The following is a 17610-nucleotide window of genomic DNA, read 5'->3' on the forward strand; positions in this document are numbered from 1 at the left end:
TGGCCTACTATGCAAGGAAATATACAAGTGAATGTTCAACATAGTACATAGGTATTATGGACTGTACACTTAATTTATAATGTCTTCTATGATTATCAACCCACTGCATGGCACTTAGTCAATACATCCGAATGCACATTTTTATCTAAATTTTGTTGGAGGTTTTACTTGGTATAATAGATGTTTCCATAATTCCTGTGGAAATCGATCATTGTAACACTGCCCACCTAACTTGATTTAAAGAAACACACAATTAGTTTTTAATTTTCCTGCTAGTTGGCTCAGATTTAAAGTCCCATAGCGTGGTTAACTATATTGAATGCACGGAAGAAGTGTTATACAAAAATATTAAAACCTGGATTCAGTGCTACACGTGCTAACCACGAATGACGTGTATCTGACAGTTTCCAAAAGAATGCATGTTTGTGGTTCAGAATGTGGTGCATGTATATTTGGACATATGTTTTCTTGGTTTTCTATTGCACAGAATAAACAGCCCTAATTCTCCACCTGCCTCTTCTTTCTATATATGAGTATATGTATGTATTTGCTGATCAGTGTGTGTATTCGTGCGTACATCTGGTTATAGATTTTAAATCTATGCAAGTGGAAGTCTGCATCGATAAATGACGGAGGTCCATTCATGGTATTAGTAAGTGTGGTTGTACTAATGAACTGGGTAAAATTGCAGAATACTGTTGTTCTCGGGGTTCCCAAGTTTTCAACATCCACCAGCTTTTACCTGATGCATTAACAGGTTTTAAATGCTGTACTTCCATAGGTGTACACGCAAATGATAGAAACCTATGCTGGCCAATCATTCACAGTCGTGCTTAACGTTCCTGCATCTGTCTCCCAAATTGCGGGGCGCCCCTGAATTGAGCACAATCCTATGACTGTTTTCCATTTTCTTGATAATTTTTATTATGATGCTAGTATTTAGGATTCACTTAGCTGATTAAAACAATATCAAATAAGAGGGAGAAAGTGGGGAGGGTCCTATGCAAGTATGTGCTATGCCATTCGTTGCTGTTTTAGTTGCAAGGAGCTGCAGACCAACATGCCTGCACATTTCTTACATGTCAATAGTTTTAGTGGAAGGTAGAGAAAGAGGAACATTTCCCATTTGAAACAAAAAAGGAAACGCGAACGAATTTCATAATAGGAGTGTGCCTCTCCATGTTGTCTCTGCTGTCTGTTTACATTGACCAGCGGACAGATCGTCCGCCACGTTAAGAGAGTGAAAGACACGAGCACACATTTAAGCTCAACCCCTGTCCATCATGGAAGTCCTTCATTTATTTTAACTGAGGGGAGAAACGTACACACACTCCCAAGTTTTTATGACAATACACCCAATGTATGCAAACAGATGGTTACGTAAAGATGACGTGCTTAAAGCTGTCTATCAGCTCACATTTTCAGAGTGTCACTGTCCTTGGATTCCACTTAACCCTTCAGAAAAGGAAAATACCTCACATAGACTTCAGTGGTATACTCCCAGTCCGAAAATCCTCCTCACCCCCATACAATTTATAAACAAACACCAGTGCACATCCCTTTTAGTCACTCTTATCCAATAGGCATCCAGCCACGTCAGGAAAACGCGGAAGGAGGCTACCTTTTTCAACGCCAACAGACGCGCAATGGCGATGGAACTTATCAAGGCTCCAGATAGCGCGTATAAACTCTAATAATTAACATATGGATGGATTCTAGATTAACAAAATATACTGACAACACCTTGATGTGTGAAAGCGAAAGGCTTGAAAGAACAATGCCCAAAGGTTCTTTGCTAATAATCGACTCTTACAACACATACTGCTAACCATAAAGTACTTGCCTTGAAAAAGCCCGTGGAGGGCGAAACGCGCATCGGCTGTGACAGTTGTGACAAGAAAATCAATAAAACAACATTGAATATCAATGAACATTGTGCATTTAAATCTGTGGATGGAAAGAACATTTAAAATATTGGACTGACGTGGCTGGATGCCTACTGGATAAGAGTGACTAAAAGGGATGTGCACTGGTGTTTGTTTATAAATTGTATATGATACTCTGCCTTACTGTGAGTGGGTAGGGAATCGTTGATTGGTGCTAAAAGGTGGATGAGCACCACATCAGTCTTGCACTCCTATAGAGTGATTTAACCAAACTGCTTAAACTCATAAAAAGGGGGATATTTTTCTATGATGTGCTGATAGTACTAAGCAAATCCACCATTGGTTTTTGTTGTTATCACCCCCATACAATGTTTAACCTCAATTAGTTTCAGCTGTCTCAATCTCTCCAAACTCCTTCTCTTTCTTGGAGACCGAAATAAAGGTTATCGCTATCCATTTACAGGAAGGTTGCCAGTTGTCACACATTTTAAAACACACCCACCTGTAAATATATTGCTTTGAATGTTTTGTATGACGTTGAAGGGGAAATTGTACATCTTACTGTTTTTCCTAATCGCATACACTTCAGGGAGAGAGAGAGAAATATGCAATTGTTTAAACATCTGCATAGTGAAAAGATAAAAAGTCTAGTTACTTGGTTTGATTACCCTAAGCTCCAATGTGTAGAGGCGTTAGCAAACATATAGGATAGCAACACGTGGGCAGCAGCAGTGCAAGATTTGATTTCACAGATAACAATGGAAGTATAGGCAGCAGTAGTGCAAACTTAGATTGTAAAAATTGTAAATATTGATGGATAGCTGTAGAAAAAGGTGTTTCCCACCTCTGGATTTCAAATTACATCAAGTTATCCAGAGCAAAGTACGAGTTTTCAATGATGGCACATGGAACCCTGAAGTGGAAAACAGCGTGTTATTAATAAGTACTTATTTACAATTCTATGTTTTTTATATTCCCAATTTATTCCCCTGGTTAGATTAGTAGTGCAGAGTTAGGGGAGGCATTGGAGAGCCCTGTACAACATGGTCCTTGTAGCAACTATCCCTTTTCTGCATGGTCTTTCCTGATTTTTCACCTGTTTTTTGGACCCTATTATTGCTGGGCTTAGGACTTTGTGCATTTTACCCCTGCTAAACTGCAGTACAGTGAATGTGCTGCCCCTTTGCTTATTCCTGATTTCTTCATTTGTCTTGCACACATATCAATAGTATATGTGATCCAGCAGCGTACCAACAACAGATACTCCACTACCATATTCTCACCGGGGCCCATAAACACACTTAGTCAGTTGAGTAAACAGCTGGAGTCAAAGTATATAATTTTTCCACAGTTTTTAAGATGAGTTATTTGCTATTCCTAACTAACCTTTTACTGATCAAAAAGTTCTTTCCTCTGGTCGCTGGACCCTTAGTTGAACTAGTTGATGGTGAAAATGACATAAGCCAACCTGTTCTTTTATTTAATGTAAATAACCACAGACTCGGGTAAAGTTTTAAACCTTCATCTAAATTTCAAACCCATGTGAACCATCTCAAATACACAGTGCAGCCACCATCATTCTTAGGAGAAAAAATTCAATTAATTCATCAAACAATACTTTGGACTCATGCAATGATTAATGCTCAGAAAGGGAAAGGACAGAGAGAAAAGAACATCTGCAAATTGCGTGAAAATATATTTACCAAGAATGGTGTGAATACCAACCCCCTGGCCGAAGAGCTGGTAAGGGTTCCCCGGGATAGATCAGCCAACAAAGACTTCAGGTCAGGATAGATGACCTCTCTAGAATACCAACAATTGCGTAGCACCCCTCTCTGACAAACTCTTCCACCTCTAGATTCTTGCGCGATCTTCTTATCTAACCCAATAAAATTAGGATAGACGGTTCTGCATTAAATTATTCATCAGCATCTCTCCCAGTAACAGCACCTCCGCAGCAACAGCATCCCAAATCGTGCTAACTAACTAAGGCGATCTCAATTATACCTTTCGTTCTTCATAATACCACCCACTAAAGTTTCAATAACGTAAAAATACAAAATCTGATTGGTCAGGCCAGGGGGGAAGATAATCAGACCATGCTTACATGTCATCTAAATCAGTTTGCCCATTGTTCACAAACTCATCCCCTTCATTTTTATTCATAATTTTATTTCCCACCCGCATTCATGTTTTATTTGCAACAAAATTGTATACAGTCTAAATGCATTTCCCCATTGTTGAAATTTTCACGTCCGTTCCCAACCTAGGACACTTTACGACCTTTTCTTTCCTTCAATATCCGAGTCATCATTCCGGGTTAACTTTCTGTGCCCATGCGCAGTCATCACATGACTCAGCTTACTTCAGTTATACATGAGAGGCCCAAATACGCACTAGTGATAAAGTCTAGTCTTTGCTGTATCCTGTTTTTTACTTGGTATGTGGCGCAGAAGGAAAGGCTTTGTCTGATACCAATATTAAAATCTGTGATCTATTTTTTTTTTTTTTTTTTTTTTTTTTTTAAACCTCATGCTATTTGGTTCATGATAACCTCTCAGTTTATTTAATTTTGCTTACTATTTATTGTTTTTACCAATTGTGCTCTGTATGTATTTTATCTGCACTTTTATGGTCTTTCACCGAAATAAAGTTATCTTTGAATTGATAAAGTCAGAAAGACAGATGTTACTTTAAAAAATAAATGGTTTCACTGTATACCACCCACTTCTACTCTATCCCAGTTTATTTATTAGACTTATCCCACCGCGTTAGCTTTAGTAAAAAGCACTCAGTATAGTTCAAGCCAGCAGATGCCATGTACGCGAGTCTTCAAGACTCTATTTTAGTACCTTTTGCTCATGAGCAAGAATTTCCCTCCAAGCAATAGCTCGTCTTACTGTGGAGATTCGGTTGACGCATGCGCAACAAAGATTTCCCAGTTTAAAGCAGTTTTAGTCCTTCGTTCATGTTATTCTTGTTAGCAAACACATAAGTAAGCTTCACTAACCTGCGTATTGATGTGGTGCGCATTAGTTTTACACAAAACAGTTTAAATAACTTGTTACTGAGTTAAAGCAGCGGATTGCTTCCAAAATTAGGAAGTTTTGTCCACATTCACTGGAACCAATAAATACCTTATTATAATCTGTCTTTAACCTATGGAGGCAGAGTTTCACTTTCTTCTCAAAGTCCAGGGACATCGCAGCATGAGCCTTGCCAGTTGCATAAATTCCCTCTTCCCAGCCCATGATGGTACATGGGTTTTCCGTTCAGCAGCTTTCTTTTGGAAATCCTGTCTCCTTCCCTCAACTAAATTCAAAAACACTTTCTCTTCTTCACGTAATATACTTGTTAGATTATTCTTGTGTGCCTTGACTATATCTATTGATTTCATCATTAAGAAAAACTGACCCATAAACTGTGCATCTTGACTACTAAGTATTGGATTCTTATTCTTTCGAATAGGAAGCTCTAAAAATACTACATCTAAGTTTGAATAATAATAATGATGTGTTCCTGTTGCATACAATAGACTATTTCTAGCAAGAACACTATATGATATACTATATGTCACAGGTAAATGGTGAAAGGTGACTCCCTCTGATACTGATGCTGGTAATTTCATACAAACATAACAATCACTAATCTCCATTGTGTCTACATATTGAAATAACAATTTTGTAAGAACATTTAAAGATGTCAGTATCTGATACTGTGTATTGAAAATCTGTCTCATCTGCTGCTTATAATTCTACTCCATCTCCTTTTATTGTAGCTGTCTTCATTAGTAACTGTATCATTCTTTCTACTTGTTATCATCAAATAATGCACTGCCACTGTTAGAAATAACCATACAAATTTCTTCTAATATTTACATAGGTCCACTCAGGAGTCTTGTATTTATTATTCAAAATTCTCAGTCTTGGGCTTCTTTGTGAATTTCTTACAGTTGACTGTTTAGACTGAGTTTGAATTGTAACCTCGTTCACTTGCTCTGGTTTTTCATTTTTCTTTCTCAGATATTATCTCAGTCTTTTCACTCCACCTGGCCAGTAATCACCTTTTCTGACCCTTTTAACCTGAACCGCACTTTCACCCACTTCATCCTTTTCTAGGGCTCTTTTATTTTCAATATGTCTAGGCACAATCTGTTCTTGTTCTGATTCACTCTCTACCTGTCCTGTTCAGGTGTTATTATTATTATTATTTCATCTGCCTGAACTTGTTGTTGTCGTTCTTCTTCCTCTATTTCAAATTGATCTTCTTCTGCCCGAACTTGTTCTTCTTCTCCTAACTGGTCCTGTTCAGGTCTTACTACAATTTGCTCCTCTACTGCCTGAACGTGATCCTCTTATCCTGTCTTTCCCTGCTCAGTTCTTTGAATAGTTTTCTTTGCTTTTGCCTGAGTGTATTCTTCTTTCCCTGTCTGGTCCTGCTCAAGATCTCCAGTAGCTTTGTTCACTTCTTCCTGAGCGTGTTCTTGTAGCTTTGTTCACTTCTTCCTGAGCGTGTTCTTCTACACCTATTTGATCCTCACTACTTTCCTGTTTCTCTAATCTAGTTCTTCCTCTTGTCTGTATAACAACTTTAGGTATGTAAACCACTGGTATCCAACCCTCCTGACTTGTGCTCGGTTGTTTCTCGTCTATCATTTCAGAATCTATAACTCTAGATCAGGGGTCTTCAAACTGTGGGGCGCGACCCCCAGGGGGGCCGTGGAGTGAAGTGAAGGGGGTCGCGCATTCACAGTCAGACTTCTGCCCTGGCCTACAGGGCTTCAGCTTCCCTTCTCCCCCTTCCTGTGTCTCAGCATGGGCTGCTACAGTGCAGCTCGCGATGATGGTGGCTCGCTGGGCAGTGTCTGGAGTCTTATCTCCGGCAGGCCCGAGTTTTTCACAGGTCTTTAAAGACCATTTGCATATTTACATGCCTTTGTTAACTAGTTACCCAGGCTTAGTTTTTGTTATGGTTCCAGTACCCCCTGGGCCCCCACTCTGCCTCTTCCTTACATTTGTATTTTTACACTTACTGCTGTAGGGTGAGAACGAATTTAATGAAAAGAAATATAAATTTGGGTTTCCTAAAGAAAAATGCCTGCTGTGTGTTGTTTAAAGAGCCTGCAGAGACCTGCTCTTGACACCAAATAGAGTTATAAATAAAAAAAGTATATATTAATTAGTTATGTGACTTTTCTGTCTTTGTTCTCTTTAATTTTCAGTCATGGATCATTGAGGCAGCCCTAGAACACAATTAAAAGTGACACAATTAAAAGTGCTTTCTATTTGTATTTGCTGTTCTAAGTATTCACAGATAAGTGCTAAAAATACAGCTTTAGGTGACTGCTTATTTTTGGGCCATGGAAATAATGAGCTGGTAACCCTGATCATAAGACTGGAAGTTTGTTGCAGGATCAGCACATTATTTATTTCCTCCACCCTTGATCCCTGATCAATGCCATTATAGCAATAGTTTAACTTGTATCTGAAATCCTACGCTTCAAGTTTCTGTGAATGCACCCTGCATTCAGACAATACACTCCTCTTTCTCGCCTTCACCTTCACGCTCACCCTGCACTCACAGCGATCACAATGCACTCACACTGATCAACATGCACTCATAGCGATCACAATGCACTCACACTGATCGCTATGCACTCACAGCGATCACAATGCACTCACAGTGATCACAATGCACTCACAGTGATCACAATGCACTCACTGATCACAATGCACTCACACTGATCACCATGCACTCACAACATTATCCTGCTCACCCTGCATTCACAGTGATCACAATGCACTCACATCATTTACCCGCTCACCCTCACTCACACTGATCACCATGCACTCACACCATTCACCCGCTCACCCTGCACTCACAGTGATCACAATGCACTCACACTGATCCCCATGCACTCACAACATTCACCCGCTCACCCTGCACTCACAGTGATCACAATGCACTCATAGCGATCACAATGCACTCACACTGATCGCCATGCACTCACAGCGATCGCCATGCCCTCACAGCGATCACAATGCACTCACACCATTCACCTGCTCACCCTGCACTCAGTGTTCACAATGCACTCACAGTGATCACAATGCACTCACACTGATCACCATCTACTCACAACATTCACCTGCTCACCCTGCACTCACAGTGATCACTCTGCGCTAACAATGCGCTTGCATTGTTCACCCTGTACCTCACCATGCAGTCACACAAGCGCACTACTCACCCTGCACTCATGTGACACTTCACTCACCTGTCCCCCTCCTCACTGCTCTATCTGTAGCTACCTCAAACAAGGCCGTCACTAACCATGCATTAATTCGTCCCACTCTGCACTTACAGCCGAACATGTGGAGTGGGAGGCCCTTCATAAAGGTTGACTAGACATCTTTCTGATATTAATTGCTGTATTTTGGTTATAAACTGGTACTGATGTGGTGAAATCTTTCCTCAGTGTTACTGTGTTTAAAACATTACAAAATAATAAAGCAATGCTATCCCAAACTACGTGGCATCACAGAACATTATTTACATTTTCTACACACACAATTTAGTCAAGCCTGTAGCATAATTTGGCGTTCACCTGCCTCATAATTCCAGTAGCCCTGCCTACAGATTTAGAATTTTTTGTCAGGAGGGGGTCCTTATGGCTGGAAATGTTGACAGGGGGGTCTCGGCATCCAAAAGTTTGAAGACCTCTGCTCTAGATTCTTCGACTTCACAACCTTCAGCTGTTTCAACTGGTTTATTCAGTTGCTGTTCTTCTTCAGTAGGACCTGGAACTCTTTTGTTACGACTTGCATGAATCTAATTGGGTAAACCTGCACTCTTCACTGCTGTAGTAGTGACCAGTATGACTTGACATGGTTTATCCCACCTGGGTGCTAGGCACGACTTTCTGGCATATTTCTTCCCTACCTCCCAGTCTCCAGGACTCAAATCATGTGCCTGAGTTGGCTGCCTGGCAACTGCGTCTTCTCCAACTTGGTGAGAGACAGAACGCATTAGGTCAGCCAATCCTTTGCAATAGTCTATTGACAAGTCATCAGTTATATTCATCAATTTATGACCAGGAATAAATGTTTGTCTCATTGCCCTTCCCATGAGAATTTCAAGTGGACTCAATCCTGTTTTTCTGTCAGTAATACTTCGGAGTCCCGTCAACACAAGGGGCAATGCATCTGGCCATTTCAGTGATGTGGATGCACACACCTTCCCTATCCTTGATTTGATTGTGGCATTTAGTTGCTCCACTATTCCTGAAGCCTCTGGTATGCACAGTGCATTTTTTGTTCAATATTGAATTCTTCAAAGATCAATCTAATTATTTGATTATTAAAATTAGGTCTTCTTTCTGATTCCAAAGTGACTGAGAAACCGAAAAGAGGAATCAACTCACTCAACAGTAATTTAGAAGTTCACTGCCGGGCATACTTGCTGCCGCAATAAGGAATACATTCGGGATTACTTTGGCCTGAGTCCACCATTACCGTAACTTTATTGTGGGACCGCTTACTACTTATACACCATCTATACATTTGGATCCTTTTGCTTATATTATTTTGCCCTGATGAAGTTCCTTTGAAGGAACAAAATGCGTTGGCTGTTGTCCTGTCATCTGTCTTACAAAAGAAGACTAAAAGTTACTGAAAAGACTATATACGACAGGGTGAGACTTCATTCTTGGTGCTCCCTCCATTATCTTCAGTTTGTGATATCTGGAACCCAGTGAGGCCCACTTGCGGCGGGTCTCGGAGGTTGATTGCACAGGACCTTTACTTAGTATATATTGGGATTGAGGTGCTGAACCCGTGGTCAGCCGTAGTTAGGAGTGATTTTGAGTAATTTAGCAACTGTAAGACTGTCATTTCTCCAGTGGGATATGCCTCCACCCACCGTGAAAACAAACACACTATGACAAGGACGTACTTCATTCAGTTGCTTGGAGGCAACTCTATGAAGTCAAGCTGCAGTCTCGTGAATAGTCCTTCTGCTTTTCCAAATTTTCCCCAACTGACCACTGTCTTCCTGCCTGGATTAAACGGCTGACCGATCAAGCATCTTTGGCAAAGACTCTCTGCGACTACCCTGCACCAATTCTGTCTGCATGGTCTAATCATGGCGTCCCTACCAACGTGTGTCCCCATGATACATTCTTGCCTTTTGAGAGAGTAAGCAGTCTTGCATGACTGGTCTGCCATCGATGTATACCCATACATCCTCTTTTGTCCTTCTTTCACAACCTGTCTTTTTCCATATTTCTTTTTCACTTGCCTCAAATTCATCCTGCAACTGTCTCACCTCATCCCATGTTTCTAGAGCTGAGAAAAACAGCTGATTTCATTTGTTTAAACTTTTCTGTTAAGTGCCATGTTATTTCTTGCACAATATTGAGCAATCTGGTCAGCGTATCAGTTACCTGCCGCCACATAGTCATTTCCTGACTGGTGAGCAGCACACTTGACCACTGCTATTACCTTTGGCAATTGTATTGCTTCCAACAATTCTTTCACATTTTTGCAGTTTCTCATAGGAGGTCCTAAAGAAGTCCAAAATCCCCTCTGCATCCAGAGCTGGACAAAATCGTGCACAATCCCGAAACCATACTTCCGTGAATTTTTCCCAATTTTGCTTGCCTTTAAGGCCACCAATGTGGCTACTTGTGCAGATTTGACACCCAGTAAACTGATGTGTTTTATCTAGGAACCCGATCAATATTGTGACCTTATGCCCCTATACGGCTATAATCAATAAATATCCGTATAATGGCATAATAATCAGAGCCATATTTCAGTAACTCGCCTCTGCAGTCCATGACACAGCAGAAGCTACTTCCTTAGATTCCTAGAGAGCACACCGAGTTCTTTCGACACACCAAACCCCCAGCAACCTGGGAAAGCCCCTCTTGCTTTGTTTTGATTAGTAATAGAACTCCTGCGAGCACTGTAAGAACGACCAGTTCTTAGTGACATCTTTATTGACGTCTTATGTCCAAAACTTACGTCAAACTCTGCACCTTTCAGGTATAAATATAGCAACGTTGCCTTAAGCAAACACACGGTGGTGAATACTGGAGCAGAACAGCTGTCCCTTGCAGAGAGCCCAGCAGATGCGAGAAGCCCACGGACGCTGCCCCTCCTCTTTGACGCGCTGAGAAAGACGCTGTCTTTTCTCCTGCCGAGAAAATCCAGCTCCGGCGTTTCCAGCCTAACCTTGCGGGTGACTGGGATATCGGGTCCTGAGAGGGAGATACCAGACCTCCTACATTCTATTCCAGAGGTACGGTGCTGACTAAACCCTTAGAGAGAATTCTTGCATCATACTCTTGGCAAAACCAACTTAACTTAAACTGCTACTTACTTACTCCCTCCCATGTATTAGGCTTAGGTCGGGTACACCGGGGTAGGCGTAGTTAGAAGCACCAGTTGAGGTCGTTAGCCAATGTATATATGAATGTATATATTGTATATATTTTATTCATTTTAACTATCTTATGGCTAAGAAACCATATCAATGCTTTTACAGTATTATTTCGTAATACTCCTTTTACTGTACGCACTTTTCGTTATAACAAGTCTTGCAATTGTGGCAATTCATTTCTCTTGCATGAGAAGGAAGACTGCTCAATAAATAATCTTTTATTGAAAACGCCTGTCTCTATATTCTCTGCACCCTGGTGAAATTAAATCTGCACAACTGACTGAGTGAAATAGCTGTCTATTGTTTCACCCGACTCTTGAGATTGACTCTTATTCTGGGGAGCAAAGTTGTCATGTTTATGCGGTTGTCGGAAGCTGAATCCCTTCTTGTCTGAGCCAGGGAAGCTGATCACTTCCTATTCAGTCAAGAAAGTTTCCAGTGACCTCTGAGCTAGCTGGCGCAAACCTAAATTAAGTCTAACATAGTCAGTAGAGACCTAGAAGACCACAGTCCTACGTCTACACTGCTGTTTATGTTATTCCAATGCACAGGGCCTATAGGGAAAATAGGAACTACACTACAAAACAGGATGCTTCAATGACCCCCAATATTTTACAAACAGCATAAGCTGCACTGAGTCCTCCTTTTTCTGTTTTCATGCAGGAACCATCTAAAAATAGTTAATGTTCTGATTCCTTTAAGGGAGTTTCTTTTATATCTGGGTGGGGCTTAGTACACAACTCCGTTCTATCCAGACAATCCTGATCTACGTCATCTTTCACTTCTTCACAACTTGGGTCTGGCAATAACGTGGCGGGGTTCATTATTGTACATCTTATTACTATCAAATTTTCCGCTACCAGAATCACTCTTTCATACTTAGTCATCTGACTGGGGTAAGGTGCTGTATTTGAGTTCTTGTTAAAAGAATCTCTACTGAATGGGGAACGTAAACTTTGACTGGATGTCCCATTGATAGAGCGCGCAGGTCACCCGACTCTTATTTTACAAATTATGCACACTTGGGCCCATAACTTATTTATTACTATATTTCATAATTCGGATAACCTACACACTACTATCAGTAATCCTTGTTCTATACTATTTATTCCGTGTACCTGACTTACCAAATCCTTGTCACAGGTACTTATGATCACGATAGATCAGGAGCTAGCAGGGGTAGGAAGATAACACCAAACAAATACCATGTACATTTGTAAAATGTTTGTACTTTTGTAATAACCACAAACGCAAGGAGTTTTCAAAGCCTTATCTAATCATCATTTTCTTCATATGCCATGAGAATGAAATTTACACAGATCAGACTATCAATAACTAAGATCAGAAATATCGTGAAGCTATGAATCAAAGTAAGAATCATCTGTAAATTGAAGAATAAGGGAGGTAAAATAAGGAACACGCTATGTAGTCTAACAGATTTTCACAACGTCACTAAGGGTGGGTAAAGAGAAAGGGAACACACTAAGAAATGCTGGATTTGAATATACTAATCGAATTAGAAGAAAAAACGATACTTTCCAAGATGTACTTATTTTCTATAGGGAGGGTAAGAGTGGAACATACTAGATATGTAAACAGTTCAGTGTTTGACTAAAGGTAGGGAAAAGATATGGAACATGTTAGAAAATGCTTTACATGAGAGTAAATGTCAGATAAAATTTTCATAGGCAAATATTCAATTTTCAAACCCACCCCTTACATTCCAGTTCCCATGGCATAGAAATTCAGAAAACAATAGCACACACATTACAACACAACAATGTAACAAGTGCAGGTATGAGTTTTGAGTCTTCTCGCTGGGGCGCAGGTCACTTTCCCAGGAGCATCTTAGCTTCGGCAGCCAGCTGGCTGAGTTCCACTACTGCAAGACTCGCTTTTCCTTCATCACGTGATTAGTACCACACGGGCTTCAAAGATGGAAGGGCGCACCTTTCCCAGGCCCGCAAAGATCGATACATGAAAAGTAAGCGAAAACAATTTAGAAATACAGAAAAAATGAATACACTGTATACCATGATTGGCTATACTACATCCCTTACTTTATAATAACTATAGCATTAGGAGTTAAGCAGAACGAAACGGCTTGAGCAAAAGCAGCAGTGCAAGCAAAAAGCATGTGAGAAACAAAGCGGCCATTTTAGCTGTACTGCGCATGAGCTACAAGTTCCCTCCAGAACTGCGAGTGCGTCACATCACATGGGTATGACCGACGCATGCGCAGACTAGAATCCTGCATAGCAGCGACCATTTTAGGTGCAAGCGTAGTTAGGATTAGTAGACACATAGGCAAGCGTCACTGGGACACCCCCCGTGTAGTGTAAAAGTGCAATATTAATAAGACAAAACGTGTTGGTTATGACGTTAACGTTATTCGAGGTTCATGAATACGAGCAAGTCGCGTAACGTGCGAATCCTTGCTCCATCAATTCCCTCTTTGATGATATTTACTATCATCACTATTAATGGAACCAGATGCCAACTTTCTCTTTCACATTTCACCCATTTCAATTTCTACAAACTTCTTATTGAGCCTTTTTTCTGCATCCTTATTAGGATGGGAATTCTTCAATTTTTTGTAAATCTGATTATTCAGTTCTTCTAATTCAAGCTCAATAACATTCCGTTTCACTCCTCTTATTCACAGCATACTTCTTTTTGCATTTTTGACATTCACAGCAAATTATTATTATTAGCACAATTAAACTTATTCCTGCTATTGGCATCAGTATTTTACTCACGAGACTTTTATCTATGTTAGAAAACCAACTATCTACAGAGGAGAGACCATCTGTTAGTATCTTCCAGGCACTGTCAACCTCCAGTGGTTTGAGCTCCTTTTCCAAATTGGTTATGTTTCTTACATATTTCGTAATTTCAACACTCTTATCAGGAATGTAAGTGCAACAATGTTGCGCCTTCAACATTCTACAGACTCCGCCCTCTTTTGCCAATAAGGTATCAAGAGCAAGTCTATTTTGTAAAACCATGGATCTGATCGCAACCATTTCAGTATTGACCAGTAGGAAACCAGCAGCAGTGTCAGTTGATAACCGATCAACCACTGTAGACAATTTGCAAATTCGGTGTGTATTCAAAACCACTCCCACTCCAGGTATCAATGCACTAAATATATCACCTAAAATTTCTCCTACACTTTCTCTTCTACTACGCACTAAACCATTAGTATTTTCATTGCTTCCAGCGGCGTCATTCACATGGTATATTTTCGGGAAGACAATTCCAAAATAGAAGCTTCCATACCAGTGATCCGGCAATTTGAAATAAGCCTTGTTTTCACATATATAATAATTCCGAGAAACACAGGTTCTGACCTATTTTTGAAACCCCAACCTCCAATTACCTTGTAATTGTGTTCACATTCACTGTAACCAATGAATATATTATTATAATAACTGGTCTTTTCTCTGTGAAGACAAAGTTTCCCTTTTCTTTCGAAATCCAGTAACAGTGCAGGGTTTGCTTCACCATTTGAGGTGCTTTCCATGTTTTCTGCCCATTTAGGAGTTTTCTGTCTTTTATCATTGGCCTTTCTTTGGAAACTTTCCCTTCTTTTCTCTGCCATATTTAGAAACATTTTCTCTTGTTCATGTAATGAACAGGTCAAGTTATCTCTGTGTGCTTCACCTAAATCTTTAGTACCTATTGTCAGAAAGTATTCTCCCATATAACGTGTCACGTCACTCTTAGTATGTACAATATTCAGGTTTCCACGAATAGGAAGTTCAGAAAAAATTACGTCTGAGTTAGAATAGTAATACTGTAAAGTTCCTCTATAAAATAAGCTTGCTAAAATACTACCGGAAAATCCATAGGTTAGGGGTAAATGGTGATAGGTCACACCTTCAGCTACAGAAGTGGGTAGCTTCATACAGACATAGCAGTCTTCTATTTCCATGGCTTCTACATAGTGTACTAAAAGGTTGGCAAATACATTTAAATGTGTTCTATTTCTGATTCTGTGATAATGTAGTCCTCCCTCATCTGAAGCATCTACGTTCATCTTTGTCTGTCTAAGACTAAATGTTTTCTCATGTCTTTCTACACTTCGTGGTGTCTCTTCTGTCAGCAGAACTTCTGAGTCTTTTGTCACTAGTTTAGTAGGATATATGTTAGAGTCTTTACTTATCATGAACGGTATTGTAATTGTTAGTCCTATCCATAATATCAATACTATTGCTACACTACACAAACATATTTTACAGCATGTTTTACAGCAATTCTGTCTAGGCCTTCCATTCACATTAGAATCAGACATTGTTGCTCAAAAGAAGTTTTCCAACCCCTCTTTGTAACTTTACACTGGTGGCTTACGCAGGGTAACTTTTCAGGTTGGGTCTTCTTCTTCCGACACTTGGTCAGTAATCCGTTCTTCATCACTCTCGTCACTTATCTCGAGGTCTTCAAATTCCTCTAGCACTAGGTTAAGTCCATTCGGGACTTCGATACTTTTCGTTTTGTCTTTTTATTCTGCTACTTCTTCTTTTAGGCTTGGCTCCAGCTTTCTCTTTTTCACTGGAGGCCCTTTTCCTGTCTTCTAGCTTTTCTTCTACAGTTTTCAATCTTAGTCTGTCTTTTTATGAATCTTGGTTCACTCTTCTTCTTTTTGAGTCTTTTAACTGGCACTGTGGTTTTACTTTCTTCTAATGGTCGTTTATTTTCATTTAGTTGTGGCACATTTGTTTCAACATTGTCTTCTTCCCTTCCTGTCTGACTAGTTCCAGGTCTTATTTCTATCTCTTCTGCCTGGTTCCTAATCTGGCCTTGTTCAGGTACAAGCTGATTGTGACTTTTGTTTGTTTCAAATTCTGTTTCCTGAACACATTCGTCTATTTCTATCTGATCCTGTTCATGTACTTCGAACCCTTGATTTTCTTCCGCATGAACTTCAGCCCTGATTTCTAACTGTCCCTTTTCAGTCTCTGGATTTCTTGGAGGTGTGTCTATAACCTGCCCTGTCCCTATCTGACCTTCTTCTTCATCAGATTTGACATGGATTTCGATTATCTGATTATCTCCTTCTATTCCTGTCTCATCCTCACTATCCCACTCTCTATCTAAGTAGGTGTACCTTCGGGTTCTTATTGGATCGAGAGTCAGATCGTCTGCTGGGACCCACTCGTCTTGACTGGTGCTCGGTTGTTCGTCATCAGCTATTTCAGGACCAACGTCTGGAGACCCTTCAGCTGCACAACCTTCAGCCTCAGTTGCTTCTTCTTCTGTCACCCTCTTGGTATGACTGGCATGGATCCACTTTGGCACACCTGCACACTTCACTGCGGTTGTGGTGACAAGAATCACTTGTCTCGGTTTCCCCCACTTCGGTGCAAGGCAACTCGACCGGGTGTGTTTCTTTAGAACAACCCAATCACCTGGGTTCAGATTATGGACTGGAGTTGTTGGCCTGGCGACGGCGTCTTCCCCAATCTGGTGAGAGATAGAACGCACTTGGTCACCCATTTGCTTGCAGTACTCTAGTACCAAATCATCAGAAATACTTAGCAGTTCGTGTCCTGGTACCCACGCCTGCCGCATCACTCTTCCCATTAGTATCTCATGGGGACTCAGGCCTGTTTTTCGATCTGGAATACTTCTCAGTCCCATCAGTACAAGGGGTAAAGCGTCTATCCAAGTCAATCCAGTAGAGTTACACATTTTTCCCAGTCTTGACTTTATAGTGCCATTCAGCTGTTCTACTACTCCAGAAGCCTCTGGATGATATGCACAGTGCAGTTTTTGTGTAATTGTGAATGTTTCACAAAGCTGAGTTATTACGTCATTGGCAAAATGCCCACCTCTGTCTGATTCAATTGTGACTGGAAAACCGAACCTAGGTATCAGTTCCCTTAGTAACAATTTGGCTACAGTAATAGCATCATTTTTCTTAGTTGGGTAAGCTTCCACCCATTTTGAGAATAGGCAGACTATGACAAGGACGTACTTCATTCCTTTACAACGGGGTAACTGTATAAAGTCAACTTGTAATCTGATAAAAGGGCCCTCTGCCTTTCCAATTGTACTTGGCAACACCACTTACTTCTTAGTTTTTTCCTGGGCTCTTTTGGTTTTTTTTCTGTCTTTAATCTGTTTTTTTCTTGTTATGTTATGAGATTGGTGTGCAAATCAAAGCGCCGGGACACTCTTCGAGTAGCCTGCGCTATATAAAACTCTGTATAACATAACATAACATAACACTGTTTTCTTTCCAGGATTAAACTGCTGACAAGTTAAGCACCTCTGGCAAAGT

Source organism: Lissotriton vulgaris, chromosome 10, assembly GCF_964263255.1.
Source record: "Lissotriton vulgaris chromosome 10, aLisVul1.2, whole genome shotgun sequence".
In the NCBI taxonomy this organism is placed as follows: Eukaryota; Metazoa; Chordata; class Amphibia; order Caudata; family Salamandridae; genus Lissotriton; species Lissotriton vulgaris.